The following is a 14,563-nucleotide window of genomic DNA, read 5'->3' on the forward strand; positions in this document are numbered from 1 at the left end:
TGACATCTAAATTCCTATTCCCATTAAATGTTTAAAGTGAATTTCAGGATGTATGTTGTATTAATTTCTCTGACATTAAATGTACCTATTGTTGCAGTGCCTATAATAAAGTTTTACAGGGGAATAGTTTGAGAATACAAACTCAAGGGCAGAGGATAGAATTTTGGTGGCAGATACCTTGCTCAAATCTCATCAGATATTAGTAGAGATTTTTGAGGCAGATGTCAGCAGTCACTTACACAATTCATTCAAGATTACAATAATCTTCCACTGAATTTTTAGTTGTCATGGGGAAACCTTTGCAGATTTGCTATTTCGCTTCAATAAAATGGGGAAGCTGTCAACCATGGCTCAATTGCTTCCCTCTGTTGTTCAATTCCATTTTATTTTTAAAATAAACTAACAAGAAGAATTTCCCAAGTTGTCCCTTGTGGGAGTTTCATCTACTCAGGTTAACATTGTTTGTTGAATCTCCCAAGAGTTTGAAATTTGCAGGATTTAGTCTTGACTTCCTCCTTTGGGAATCTACTCAATATTGTCCCAATCTGGCGCTGGTAATTTCTTGAAATATTTATAGATGCTCTATTTATGTGATTTTCACTGATATTTCATTGAAGTTACAACAATCTTTAGGAGAGGCTCCCAGGAATTTCCTGATGTCTACATGTAATAACACAGGAGTTCAGTTACAGTGTACATACGCTCAGTGGCCACTTTATTAGGCATATCTGCTCATTTATGCTGATATCTAATCAGCCAATCGTGGCAACAACTCAATGCATAAAAGCATGCAGACATGAGAATGGGGAAAGCACGTGATCTAAGTAACTTTACCAGATGAGATGGTTTGAATATCTCAGAAACTGCTGATCTGCTGGGATTATCATACACAGCAGTCCTCTCGAGTTTACAGAGAATGGTGCGATAAACATCCAGTGAGCCACAGTTCTGTGGGCAGAAATGCCTTGTTAATCAGAGAGGGCAGAGGAGAATGGCCAGACTGGTTCGAGCTGACAGGAAGGTGACAGTGACTCAACTTTCCACACATTACAATGGAGGTGTTCTGAAAAGCATCTCTGAATGCACATGTCAAACCTTGAAAAAGATGTGCTATAGCAGACAAAGACCATGAGCATACAGAAATACTCTCAATGGCCACTTTATTATTAACCTCCTGTGCCAAATAATGTGACTGCTGAATGTATTTTATATTTGAAGGGTAGGGCACACAATCGGTCCACTGATCTACCACAGCAAAGGGACAGTTTTCAATTAAACAGGGTTAGGGGTCAGAGTTACTTATCAACCCCATAAGTGAAGAAGGAGAAATAAGGTGAGAATGACAACAAGGATGGAGAGAGAGAGAGAGAGAGAGAGGAGAGAGAGAGAGAGAGAGAGAGAGAGAGAGAGAGAGAGAGAGAGAGAGAGAGAGAGAGAGAGAGAGAGAGAGAGAGAGAGAGGAGAGAGAGAGAGAGAGAGAGAGAGAGAGAGAGAGAGAGAGAGAGAGAGAGAGAGAGAGAGAGAGAGAGAGAGAGAGAGAGAGAGAGAGAGATAGAGATAGAGATAGAGATAGAGATAGAGATAGATCTGGCCTATCGGGGCAGCCTAGGATATATGAAGAATGGAAGTGAGTGCAGTTGGGGAAAATGGCTGATAAAGATGGCAACAGAGCCAAATCTTCTCTTTCTCTTCTGCTGTTCTGCCTGATTTTAAACATCCCAGTGGTCCCCACCACCCTAGTTCCTACTTGGTTTGCTTTCTCCTCCACCCAAGGGAAAAAGCCAGAGATCTTCAGACCCTCTGTTTCTCTATCATTTCTCTCACACCTTTTTCAAACCTCTTGAGGAAACATTTTTTTTGTCCACTAAATTCAATTTACTTTCTAAATAAGTTAAATTAGAATGAGGAAATAAACTAGCTTCTCTATTAATCTCTGGCTGTAGCTCTGTATGTAATTAAATCAGAATCTCTAAGTAATAATCTTATCTCATTGTTGACAAAACATAGTTGGTGCTGAATTTTCTTCAAAATGAACCACATTTTTGAAAAAAAATTGCTTTAATATGAAATTAAACAAAATTATACAGATACATATTGGTTACCAGCATTAGAGGTAATTGAAGGTGTTAACTGTAGTGATGTTCGGCAAGTAGCTGCCTCCCTTACGCCAATTTTGTACTGCAGACAAAAGCCAAGTTCCTAAGGCCAGACCAAGTAGGAACAAAGAGAGGCCTTTTTGCTCCTCGGGGCTTTAGCTTTATTCAATATGCTCACTGTTGATCTGATATTACTTCATCCACTTTCCTGCCCTTTTCCCACATCACAACACATTAAATATGTACCTATGTCAGCAGCTTTGACTATATCAAAGATTCTGCCTTAACAGCTTCTTGTGGCAAGTATTTTCAGTTCCTCTAGGGAAGAAATTCTTCTTCATTTCAGTCTTAAAAGGATATCCTCTTATGGTGAGATGTTTCTCTTTGGCCACTGACTCACAATAGAGGGGAAACATCCTCCAAGTATTTACCCTTTCAAGCTCCTTAAGCATCTTGCCCATTTCAATGAGATTACCTCTCATTTGTCTAAAGTCTGATGAGCTCAGAGCCAACCTGATCAACCTTTCTACAACAGATTGTCCTTCTGTGTGCAGGATCATCTTTGCAAACTTTCCCTGAGCTGGTTGTGGACTACAGGAGGAATAGAGACAGTCTAGGTCCTATTGATATCAATGGATCTGGGGTTGGGAGGGTGAACAGTTTTAAGTTCTATGGCATAAACATGACCAAGGATCTCACGTGGTCTGTACATACTGGCTGTGTGGTGAAAAAGACACAACAGCGCCTCTTTCACCTCAAACGGTTGAAAAAGTTTGGTATGTGCCCCCAGATCCTAAGAACTTTCTACAGGGGCACTATTGAGAGCATCCTGACTGGCTGCATCACTACCTGGTATGGGAACTGTACTTCCCTCAATCACAGGATTCTGCAGAGAGTGGTGCGGACAGCCCAACGCATCTGTAGACATGAACTTTTCAATATTCAGGACACTTACAAAGACAGGTGTGTAAAAAGGGCCCGAAGGATTATTAGGGACCTGAGTCACCCCCAACCACAAACTGTTCCAGCTGCTACCATCTGGGAAACAGTACCGCAGCATAAAAGCCAGGACCAACCGGCTCTGGGACAGCTTCTTCCACCAGGCCATCAGACTGATTAATTCATGCTGACAAAATGTATTTTTATGTTATATTGACTGTCCTGTTGTACATACTATTTCTTATAAGTTTGTATAAATTGCACATTGCACATTTAGACAGAGATGTAACGTAAAGATTTTTGGGACCATATCTGTTCGCATTACTTTAGGTGTGGTCTCAATAGTGCTCTGTACCATTAGAATCCTTTTATATTTCAACTCCCTTGACATAAGAAAACATCAGTTCCATTGGCCTTCCCTATTACCTATTGTACCTTGGTGCTTGCTATCTGTGTTTTTCATATGAGTGCCCATAAATCCTTGTACGTTGTAACTTTCTGCAGTCTTTCCCCATTTAGATAATAATCTGTTTTATCTTTCTTCTTTCCAAATGGAACAACTACGCATTCTACTACATTATACTCTGCTTGCCAATATTTCTCCCACAGACTTAACATTTCAATGCGACTCCATAAATTATCCTGATCCTCCTCTGTGTTCTCTGACCTAATTGTTCTGCTCCTCTGATGAATATACTTTAGAAGTCGATTAATCACAGAACAAAATAACAAATTAACCAAGCGGAAAAAAAGTACAATTATGTGTAAGTGGAGCCCACAATAATTTTTGCTGCTGAAAGTAATGACAATTGTCACCTTTTCAGTGAGTTTAAGTGTAAGAGAATGTGGTCAATTAAAAGATGGAGAAGCCATGATGGTTTTCAGTAAAACATTGTGGAATAATTTCATGTGTTTCCAATCATATGTTCCTCACGTCACCAGATACATTTTCAGTCATTCTCACTAAAGTTCAAGCAATGCACACAAAATGCTGGAGGAACTCAACAAAGTAGGTAGCACCTACGGAAGGTAATTCTGCTAACACCTTGTGTTTCTTCCTCTCCTCCCTCATCTTTTAAATCTACTCATCTCTTTTTCTCCAGTCCTGTCAAAGGGTCTCGGCTTGAAATGTCAACTGTACTTTTTCGATAGACGCTGCCTGGTCTGCTGAGTTCCTCCCGCATCTTGTGTGTGTCGCTTGGATTTCCAGCAACTGCAGACTTCCTCTTGTTTGGATGAGCACTTGAATCGCTAAGACAAAATTGGCTATCATCTTTTGGTAAATGGGACAGAATATTTGAAAGCCTGGACTCTCTAACTCTATCTCAAGTAAGTCATCTGCTACCTGATTAGTGTGCAGATGACTGAGTTCTGAATGGTAGACTCATCACGGGAGGTGGCTGTCTGGCAATTCATTCCATCCCCTCTCTGCATAGGAAGCCTATCAGTGTCCCTCAGCCACTCTTTTCCTGTGCCCAGTCAGTTATTTTCTCTCAACAGCCAACTCAAATCACTTGTAGTTGCTCTGTTTCCATAGTCAGGCAGGATGATTAATTGGCTAATTGTGACAAGCGTGAGGTTGCGCATTTTGGGAAGTCAGGCAGGGGTTGGGCATATACGGTAAATGGTCGGGAATTGAGGAATGTTGATGAATAGGGAGGTTAAATCTAGTTCCATGAAAGTGTCTACATATAGTACATTTATTTATTTATTGAGATACAGCACAGAATAGGCCCTTCAAGCCGTGCTGTCCAGCAAACCCCTGATTTAATCTGAGCATAATCACGAGACCATTTCACAATTAACCCACCAGCTAGTAGGCTTTTGGATTGTGCGAGGAAATTGGAGCACCTGGAGGAAACCCTCGTGGTCACGGGGAGAACGTACAAACTCCTTACAGGCAGAAGTGGAATTGAACCTGGGTTGCCTGTACCTTACTGTACTGTAACTACTATGCTACTGCACTGCCCATAGATTGAAGGAGCATGCAGCATTGTTGTCTTCATCGGTTGTGGGATGGGTTGTGTTATGTAGTAACTTTACAAGCACTGGTTAGACCTCATGTACAGTTCGGGTCACCACATAGGTTCAAAGTTTATTATCAAAGTATGTAAATGTTACCATATACTACCTTGTGATTTATTTAGCTTGAAATACGTTGCGATGTGTCAGTGCTGGGGAGAGTGCAGACACGATTCACCAGAATGTTGTCTGGATTGGAGGACTTTTGTTATGGGGAGAGATTAAATCGGCTGGGCTTGTCTTCTCTGGAATGAGGGGGGCTGAGGGGGTGAACTGCCAGAAGTATGTAAAATTGAGAGGCGTAGATAGGATGGATAGTCAGAATCTTTTTTTCTTTTGCAGGGGTATCACAAATAAAAGGGCATAGGTTTAAGTGTGTGGTTTAATATTGAATGCCCAGTGATCAGCTTAAAGAGATGGTACTCTGAAGGTAACAATTATTCTTCACAATCCATATAACATACACATACAGACTGAAGCTCTCTGATCCAGCAACCTCCCTCCTGTGGTCTGGCATGCATCGGATCTGTGGTACAGATCTCAACAAATTAACTAATTCTAAGATCTAAGATCGAAATGTAACTACAACCTGTACTAATTTGTATGTTATTAACCTACTAGTGCAACTTTTATGGTCTCATCTGACAGCATTTCTAACTTGAGGAAACTGGTTTATGGTTCTCAGAACCCATACTTGACCTAGGGAGTGTCTGCTCAAAGGAAGATGACCAGAGATATTTTCTGTGGTCTGGCACCAGTCAGGCCTCAAGGTTTCTGGTCTGTAGAGTTTCAATCTGTATTATCTTGTTTTTAAAAAGCACATGACAAAATGTATTTTACAACATTCCACTCTACCTCCCCAGTAGTGTTGTGGTGACTGTTGTCAAATTGTCAGGTCAACTGGGGGTTGGAATTTCATCCACACTCAGAATGAGCATTGTGATCTCCCATCACTGATCTTCAGAAACACAACACATTGACTGTTTTGATACAATAATTGGACTTGCTTCAATCTCATCACTTTAACTCAGTTTGAAGGGTCTTGACCAGAAACATCAACTGTCTGTTTCTTTTATATAAACGCTGTCTGACCCATTCTGTTTCTTCATTGTTTTGTAGGTTGCTTAAGTTAGTTCACTTCCTCTCCATATTCATCAAAATGGATCTTCTGGCATGGTCTTGCTGGCCACTGTCACACCTGAAGTGATCACCTTTACTGTGCTCCTGGGCACTGCATACTGGAATTAGGTGATTAACACGAAATTCCCAGCCCTATTCAATGTGCATTTGGCGACACCACACTTTACAGAATTCTGCAGTCCTGTGAGCACTGGGTTAAAATCTTGTTTCTGAGCTGCCCAGTGGGGTTCTCAGTTCACAGAAACAGTCTATCATGTGCACTGAGTCCCTTCCTCTGGCTTGTGCGTGGGACCTTTCCCTGCTTTGCCTGCTGCTCCTCTACCTTCCCTTCCACGCCGAGGTGGACGACACTTGATAGTGTTCAGGATTATTAATTCTGTTCATTAAGATTTTTGGAGGATTAAGTCCCATGAGGTAAAGGGCAATGGCTACCTAGATCATCATCAGATCTTGTGAAAAAGATTGCAGATGTCCGGCTCAGACATCCCTGTACACCCCATGGTTCCCTGTCAGCAGTACCTCTCTCACTGTCATGTAGGCGGTGCTGATCCTGAGACTGCAGATCTTCAGTTTTCCTGGATTTTCCAGTCAATCTGCATCTCCAGCCCTTGTCTTCAGACTGGAACCCTGACCTGCTAATCACGACAGGAAGCAAACAGAAGGTCCTAGAACAAGACAGGGCAGTCCCTTTGAAATTCTGCACCGGGGAAGAGTAATCTAATTCCTCTTAGAACACAGAACATAGGACGGTCCAATACAGCAGCAGGCCTTTCAGCCCATGATGTTGTGGCAGTCAAAGTAAATTGGTAATCAAATGTCCAACTAAACTAATTCCTTCTGCTTATGTAAGGTCCATATCCTTCCATTCCATTTACATTCATGAGCCTGTTGAAAAACCCTATATTTGCCTTCACCACCAACCCTGCTGATGCACTTCTGGCATCCTCCACTCTGTGTTTATAAAAAAAACTTGTCCTGCACATCTCCTTTGAACTTACTCCCTCCGACCTTAAATGCATGCCCTCTGTTATTAGATATTTCAATATTGGGATAAAGACATTGTCTGTCTATCTTTGCCTCGAACAATCTTCTAAACCTCGATCAGATCTCTCCTCAGCCTCCACTGCTCCAGAGTAAACTACCTATATTTGTCCAATCTCTCCTTATAGCACATGCCTCTAATCTAAGGAGCATCTTGGTAAACCTCTTTTGCACCTGCTCCAACTCTTCCGCATTCATCCTATAATGGAGCAACCAGATTTGAATGCAATATTCCAGATGTAGCCTAATTCGAACTTTATAAAATTGCAACATTACTTCATAACTCTTGAACTTAGTCTGTCGACTAATGGAGGCCTTTTTTTCACCAACATTTCAACCTGTGGACTCATTTTCAGGAAGCTATGGACTTGGACCTTAAGATCCCTCTACATCAACACTGATGAGGGTCTTTCCATTAACAATGCCCTAAACTCTTGCCTTTGATCTCCCAAAGGCCATGTACTTAGTTCCCTGCTCTACTCACATTATACCTATGACTGTGAGGTTAAGCACAGCTTCAATGCTGTATATAAGTTTGCTAATAACACCACTGTTGGCCGAATCAAATGTGCTGATAAATCATCATGGAGGAGGGAGATTGAAACACTGGCTGAATGGTGTCACAACAATAACCGCTCACTCAACTTCAGCAAAGTCAGAGCTGATTATTCACTACAGGAGAAGAAACCAGAGTTTCATGAGCTAGTCCTCATCAGGGGATAAGAAGTGGAGAGGGCCAGCTACTTTAAATTTCTCCATGTTGTCATTTCAGAAGATCTCTTTTGGTTTCTACACCCAAGTGTAATTACAAAGAAAGGACAGCAGTGTCTCTACTTTCATATATGTTTGTGAAGATTGGTATCTCATCTAAAACTCTGAACTTCTATAGAGCTTATACTGACTGGTTGCATCACAGCCTGGTATGGAAACACCAATGACTTTGAATGCAAAAGCATACAAAAAGTAGTGGATAGAGCCCAGTACATCATGGGTAAAGCCATCCCCACCATTTTGCACATCTACAAGGAGCTCTGTCACAGGAAAGCATCATCAGGCCTTTTTTCCTTTTGTATTTGCACAGTTTGTTGTCTTTTGTACATTGTTTGTCTGTCTTGTGTGTTGTTTTTCATTGAGTCTATTCTGTTTCTTTGTATTTTTTTGTGAATGCCCACAGGAAAAAAAATCAGTGTAGTATATGGTGACTTATATATTTTAATAATAAATTTTCTTTCAATTTTTGAACAAAAAGCAACATTTCACATTTGGTTGGACTAGATCTGCAAGTTCTCCACACATATCTGCAACTGATCTATGTCTTGCTACACCCTTTGGCAGTCATTTATGCGATCCACAACAGCACCAATCCTCACATCATCTCCAAACTTGCTAACCCACCCATTTAAGTTTTCATTCAGATCATTTATATATACCAGAAACGGAAGAGCTCCCAGTATGGATCCCAGTGGAATGCCACTAGTCACAGACCTTCAACCAGAGCAAGTCCTATTGACCACTACTCTCTGTCTTCTTTGATCACCCCAGTACTGAATTTAAACAACCAAGTCCCATGTATTCCATGCATCTTAATTTTTGGATGAGCCTCGCATGAGGGACCTTGTCAGACCTTATCGGTTAGTCCTGACGAAGGGTCTCGGCCCGAAATGTCAACTGTACTTCTCCCTATAGAAGCTGCCTGGCCTGTTGCGTTCCACCAGCATTTTGCGTGTGTTGCTGACACTGTACATTCTCTTTTGGGGTCACTTTGCTGTCTTAGCTTGTGAGGGTCTGCAGTATTTATCATTGGACCATATTGTCATCCACTTAGCACCCTCAGCCACTGCAGGACCTTCAGAGTTCCAGATACAAGGAAGCCTCAGTTAGATCTCTAAATTTCAAAATCAGCAATTGACAGATTTAAATCAGCAAACTATCTTTTTACAGTGGTTTCTAATCACTGCCTGAGGCGATGGGTTAAATCTGAAATGTATTGTCTTTTCTGCCTGTTGAATGATTAGCAGATTTAACTTCTCACCAGTTCTGACGTGTCCATCTGAGGAATCAGATCCCTGGGAGTCTGAGGTCAGGCACAATGCGCTTGTGGAGTTGGGATCAATAGCTGGATCAGTTTGTGGAACAAAGGAGAGAGGGTGGGGTGGATGCTGGAGAAAATTAGTCTGAAAGTGGAAGACCCCAACCCTCAAAAATTAACTGTTGTTAAAGATATGGTGGAAGAGGGAAAACTAAGTTTTTTAAATGGTTTCATTAATTGAGAAATAATTGCAGTGAGAGTAATCTGTTGACATGTGGAACCTCCCAGTACAGTCAGTGGCCTCCCAGTACACAGCCATCCCAGTGGAGATGTGATGAGTGGCCACTAGGGAGCAGTCCCTGACTCTATAACCATCATGGGGCACTTCTCTCAGTGAGGGTCAACTGTCTGAATTGCTGTAACTCTTGCGGCGATTGTACAATGGAGCCCATCAGCCCTCTTCAAGTTCTTCCTCCCCACTGTTTTGCAAGCATTTGCTTTTCATCTGACACTTTCCTTGATGGAACAGATAACCAACATTTGCTCCTCTGTCTCAGATTCAGCTCCTTTGTAAATGAGGTGGTAATATTCAGGACTGGGGCAGGGATGGAAGGGCTGATTAATAGGTTGTGCATCATGAAAATTCAACCATGGTCATGGCACTGACTTCCTCGCTCTAGAGTTTGTTAGATGCATCCCTAATTCATTTTATATCTCAGATCTATTTTGTCATTAATGTTAAAAACTACTGAAAAGGACTAAAAGATTTTTTTAATGTAACACACAAAATGCTGGAGGGACTGATTTCCAGCATCTGCAGAATCTCTTGTGTTTATGCTTTTGGCATTATTAATGCCCGTATTTTCTCTTCGAGTTATCTTTGTTCTGTCCAGCTCACTCAGGGGCCATCCTGGAGAGTTAGGAATCCTGCATTAAACAGAAACATGGTTGCATGATGTCAGTGTCTCTCTGAGGTCTGAATGCCTTCCGAATAACTCCATGAGATAGAGAAGATGGTTCCAGGGAAATGAAAATAGTGTAGTTTACATTAAAGGATAATGTACAGGAAAGACATGAGGGGCTGAATGGCCTTCTTTGCTATCAAACTGTTCTCTGATTGTGCAGTGTTATGGTGGAGGGTCACTGTCAATACTGCTCTCACTCCCAGTCAGTTTCTCACTGGATGGAGGAAAAGCTTGGAGGCAGCAGGCAGCTTCCAACCACAAGCGAGAACAGTGGACCATTCCACTCACAGAGCAATGAGTGGGAGGATGTGCTGCCTGATTGGCTGCTTGCGACGTGTTCTTGTGAAGGCCCCTATTCATGTCAGTAAACATAGAGCAGGCACTGGGCTGCTGCATCTGTCAGCTGTACCGTCCAGTCTGTTACTCCAGCAGGTAGGAACTAATGTGCGTTTTGTTTTGGGGTTTTCTATTTCCAGTTTCCTGTTCTGTAGAATATTTATTCTGCCCTGCAGGACTGTCAAGGCACCATCTTATTGCAAGAATTAGTAAACCACAAAAAATACTGCTCTCTGTCAGTTCCTAATCCATTGTTACAAAATGCATCTATGTTAAATTGCATTATATTAAAGAATAAACCAGGTTCTGAAATGACATTATTTGCTTTGTAAATGCAGTAGTTTCAGTGCAAATATAAACCCGGCTTTTAAACAGGATACAATCATTCAAGGCTTTTAAGGCAAAATACAGCGAGAGTGTTAAAGGTGCCCCTTGGGCTATGACTTGAGTAGTTAGTGTGGCTGTGTTCTTTGGTATCCTGAATGTATGTTTACAGTTGCCATAATCTGCTTGCAGTGTGCAGAGGGTATGGTTCACAGTGGGAGCATTAAACAGCAAGCAGTGGCAGGGCATTTCCAGCACTGATGCGATGACTGCGGATAATGCAATTACCAAGTCAGCAGCCTCTACGACTGCACCGTGCACAAGACAAAGTACCAGCGGACAGAGAGACCGAGGAAGGCAGCCAGGCAAAATACAACGTTCTGGCGGAGGGAGCAAGACAAAATGCCACTGCAGAGAGGGGCAAAATCCTTGCAGGGAGAGAGGTGGAAAGAGTGAGTGAGAGAGAGAGAGAGAGAGAGAGAGAGAGAGAATAATAGCAGAAGAATACATTTATAGGCATATTGGTAGGAAAAACAGTCTGCCAAAGGTGTGACAAATGGACTTGAATTTATGTAGACGTTTGGTCACTGGGATTGAACCTCAAGAGGTCGAAATGATCAAATAAGCTGGGAGCTGTGATAGTCCACAGAAACTTGTGGCCAAAGTATATTGATCACTAGCAAATCAATGATGGGCACATAATGCTGATAATGGCCTTTTATATTGAGCCTTAGTGGTTTGGTGGGGAGGAAGTGCGGGGTGTGATAGCTTAGTGTAGGTTAGGATGCAAGCAACAGCTATAAAAGAGCCATGATAGACAACATCAGGAATTCCTTGTGGAATTCTATCTTCGGGACATTTTCTTTCCTCATCTTCTCTCTGGCAGAAGAGTCCAGTGAAGATTCCACAGACACCGCTGCCTGGCAAGCATAGCGCTCAGTGGGAGACCTGAGTGGGTTATGTGTGGAATATTTCTGTTTGCACATGCTGCTACGTTCTCCCATTGTCCAAGATTGTGGTTTTCAGTGCGTTCCTGGATACCCCTTCTCTAGGGCGGGGGATTCCGTGAGTCAGTGGGCATTATCGAGGAGATTGAGGATTTCCTTGGGTGCTTTCTCTATCATCTTGGAATCATTTGCATTGTTAAGATTCTTTTGGAATACTTGGCCAATGTGGTCATCTTTTCGGCTGGTTGGAAATGATTCTAGAGATGTTGTTGGCCCAGGAGGAGCCACTTCAACCAGTGGGTTTGAAGATTTATGGAGATATGATTGGTAGTTCTCCTACAGTGCTTTGAGGAGCCTGTTTGTAGGTTAAAACAAACGGAGAAAATGGAGAAGGAGCATCCAGGAAGGCTCTGAGAACTTTGATCGTCGTCAATGGGAGAATACAGTGCAAACAGCAGTGAGAACCCAAACATATTCCAGTTAGCTAACCTGTGGAGCACCACATGGCCCTCCTTCCCTAGCAGATCATGAGCTTTCTGCAGAGTGTGAGGTCTTGGTGACTGAAAGGATGTGTTGAAGTGATGGAGGTGGTCTAGGAGTTCAAAAGTTGCAGGTAGGTAGCTCCCGAAAGCTTTCAGATCTCAAGCATCCTTGATTGTTGGTGGGGGTGGGTGTTTCTGGGAGTGTGGAGATGGTGGGAGGGTTAGGGGTGGAGCAGAGACAGGTTGGTAGAGGATCTCTTTCATGCAGATATTAAATTTGACTCCTGTCCCCTCTTACACTAAAATTAATGAATCTGTGTACATGTAGATGCCATCTGTGCACAATAATTGGACTGAATCAGGTCTGGAGAGGTGATAAGAACTGCATAATTTCACTCCAGCAGGAAGCATGGAGTTGTATTGCTGGAACCGAGAATCAGATGACCCCAGTCTGCATTGAGATGGGGACTCTGGTGGCCCCCTCGGTGAGGATTACAATTGGTATATCTTTGTGCAGCAGATGTAGGATGAAAAATGAAGCTCTGAGACCAGCCAAGTTTGAGAATCTGGGCACCATAATTGATCTTGGCAGAAGTATACAGTAGACTTCCCAGAGTGTCATCAGATCCAAGACTTAAATTGAAAGGAGAGATTGCAGAATTTAATGTCATAGATTTTTGTAATTTAGAAGACTAAGTGGAATATGATTGAAGACTTCAAGACACTAAGAGAAGCTGCTTAAATATAGTTAGACATTTACTTTGCTTGGGAAGGCTAGGACTGGATACCTGGTCTAAAGTTGAGAAGCTGTGTGATCAGAGATAAGTCCAGCTAGTCAACGAGCTTGATATAATTTGGGACTCTTTTTAAAAGCAGCTGCAGTGACTGGGAGGAAAAGCAAACATATAACCGTAAAATGCACCATAGATATTAAGAACCTTTGAAACCGATCAGAGAAAGTCTGTGGGTATTTGCCTTATGAGCTTAAATAATCCGCACTCATCTACTGTAGCCCAGTAACAGTTAGCATTCATGTCCAGAAATAGTTAGCACCTATTAACAGTCAACAGCATCTCTGAAATATTTCTCTATTAACATGCCCAGAAACAATCAGCTCCCATTATATCTAATCAGTAGCCCATTTCTGGTTTCTATTAACTCTATCAATTAACTGCACCAAGAGAAGAGTTGGCACTGCCAAACTTGGCAGGATTTGTGTGCTTCAAGAGCAATAATGTTTTCATATTTGTTAATTAACATAGTTTCCAAATCCCTGCCATCATAGAAGGCAGAGTCCAGATAACTTGTTAAACTCCTGCTGAGAGCTGAGAGTACCAAAGGCGACGGGACCAGACAATATCACAGCTGTGGCACTGAAGAACCCCGAATTGGCTGTGCCTCCACCAAACTGTTTCAGTACAGCTACAGCATGGGCATCTTCCTGACAATATGGAAACTTGGCAGATATATCTTGTTCACCAGATGCAGGATATATCCAAGTAGACTAATCAACACCTAGTGCATTCACAATAGCTAGCAGTGGTGCGATCAAATGATATTTACTCATCTGTAATCTGCTCACTGATGCCCAGTGTGAGTTTCACCAGGACTACTGGGCTACAGATCAGATCTTACCTCAGCCTTGGTTCAAAACTGGGTCAAACAACTGAATTCTTGAAGTGACGTTGACATGATGTTCCTTGATATTAAGGCCATTTTGGACCAGATAGGCCAGTAAGAAACCCTGGCAGAACTGGTCAATGGGCAGTGACCATCAAAAGGAGAATACTCCAGTCAGACAAGCAAAGGTGGGTGAGGTTATTTGAGGTTAATCCCAGGACACCAGTGCAAGAATTCCTCGGGGCAGTGTCCCAGGACTAATGACTTCCTATCATGAGGTAAGAAGCAGAACTGTTTGCTGATAAAGCACGATGTTCACTTTCATTCACAGAGAAATATTTGCTGATAAAGCACGATGTTCACTTTCATTCACAGAGAACTGTTTGCTGATGAAGTACAATGTTAAGCTTCATTCACAATGCCCCAGCAAATGCAACATGATCCAGGCGACATTCAGAGATGGGCTGATAAGTGACGGATAACTTTCATGCCACTAAAGTGCCAATGACCATCTCCAACAGGAGAACATCTAACCATATATCTGTGCCAATCAATGGCCTTACCATCACTAAGCAGCAAAGGCCAGGGGGTCACAATTGATTGGAAAGTCAACCAGACCAGC

The 14,563-nt window shown here is 42.2% G+C and overlaps 1 protein-coding gene across 2 annotated transcripts in view; it reads left to right on the plus strand.

Moving 5' to 3' along the window:
• Positions 1–10,611: 10,611 nt before the first annotated feature.
• The window catches only part of LOC140714198 (sorbin and SH3 domain-containing protein 1-like), a 394,119-nt gene continuing 390,167 nt past the window's right edge, over positions 10,612–14,563 (plus strand). The window contains exon 1 of one of the 2 annotated variants that reach the window (XM_073025130.1): positions 10,612–10,664. The gene's annotated coding sequence lies outside the window, so the exon portion shown is untranslated. The remainder of the gene's footprint in view (positions 10,665–14,563) is intronic. The other variant, XM_073025154.1, reaches the window with a different exon arrangement.

Source organism: Hemitrygon akajei, chromosome 21 (assembly GCF_048418815.1).
Source record: "Hemitrygon akajei chromosome 21, sHemAka1.3, whole genome shotgun sequence".
NCBI lineage: Eukaryota > Metazoa > Chordata > Chondrichthyes > Myliobatiformes > Dasyatidae > Hemitrygon > Hemitrygon akajei.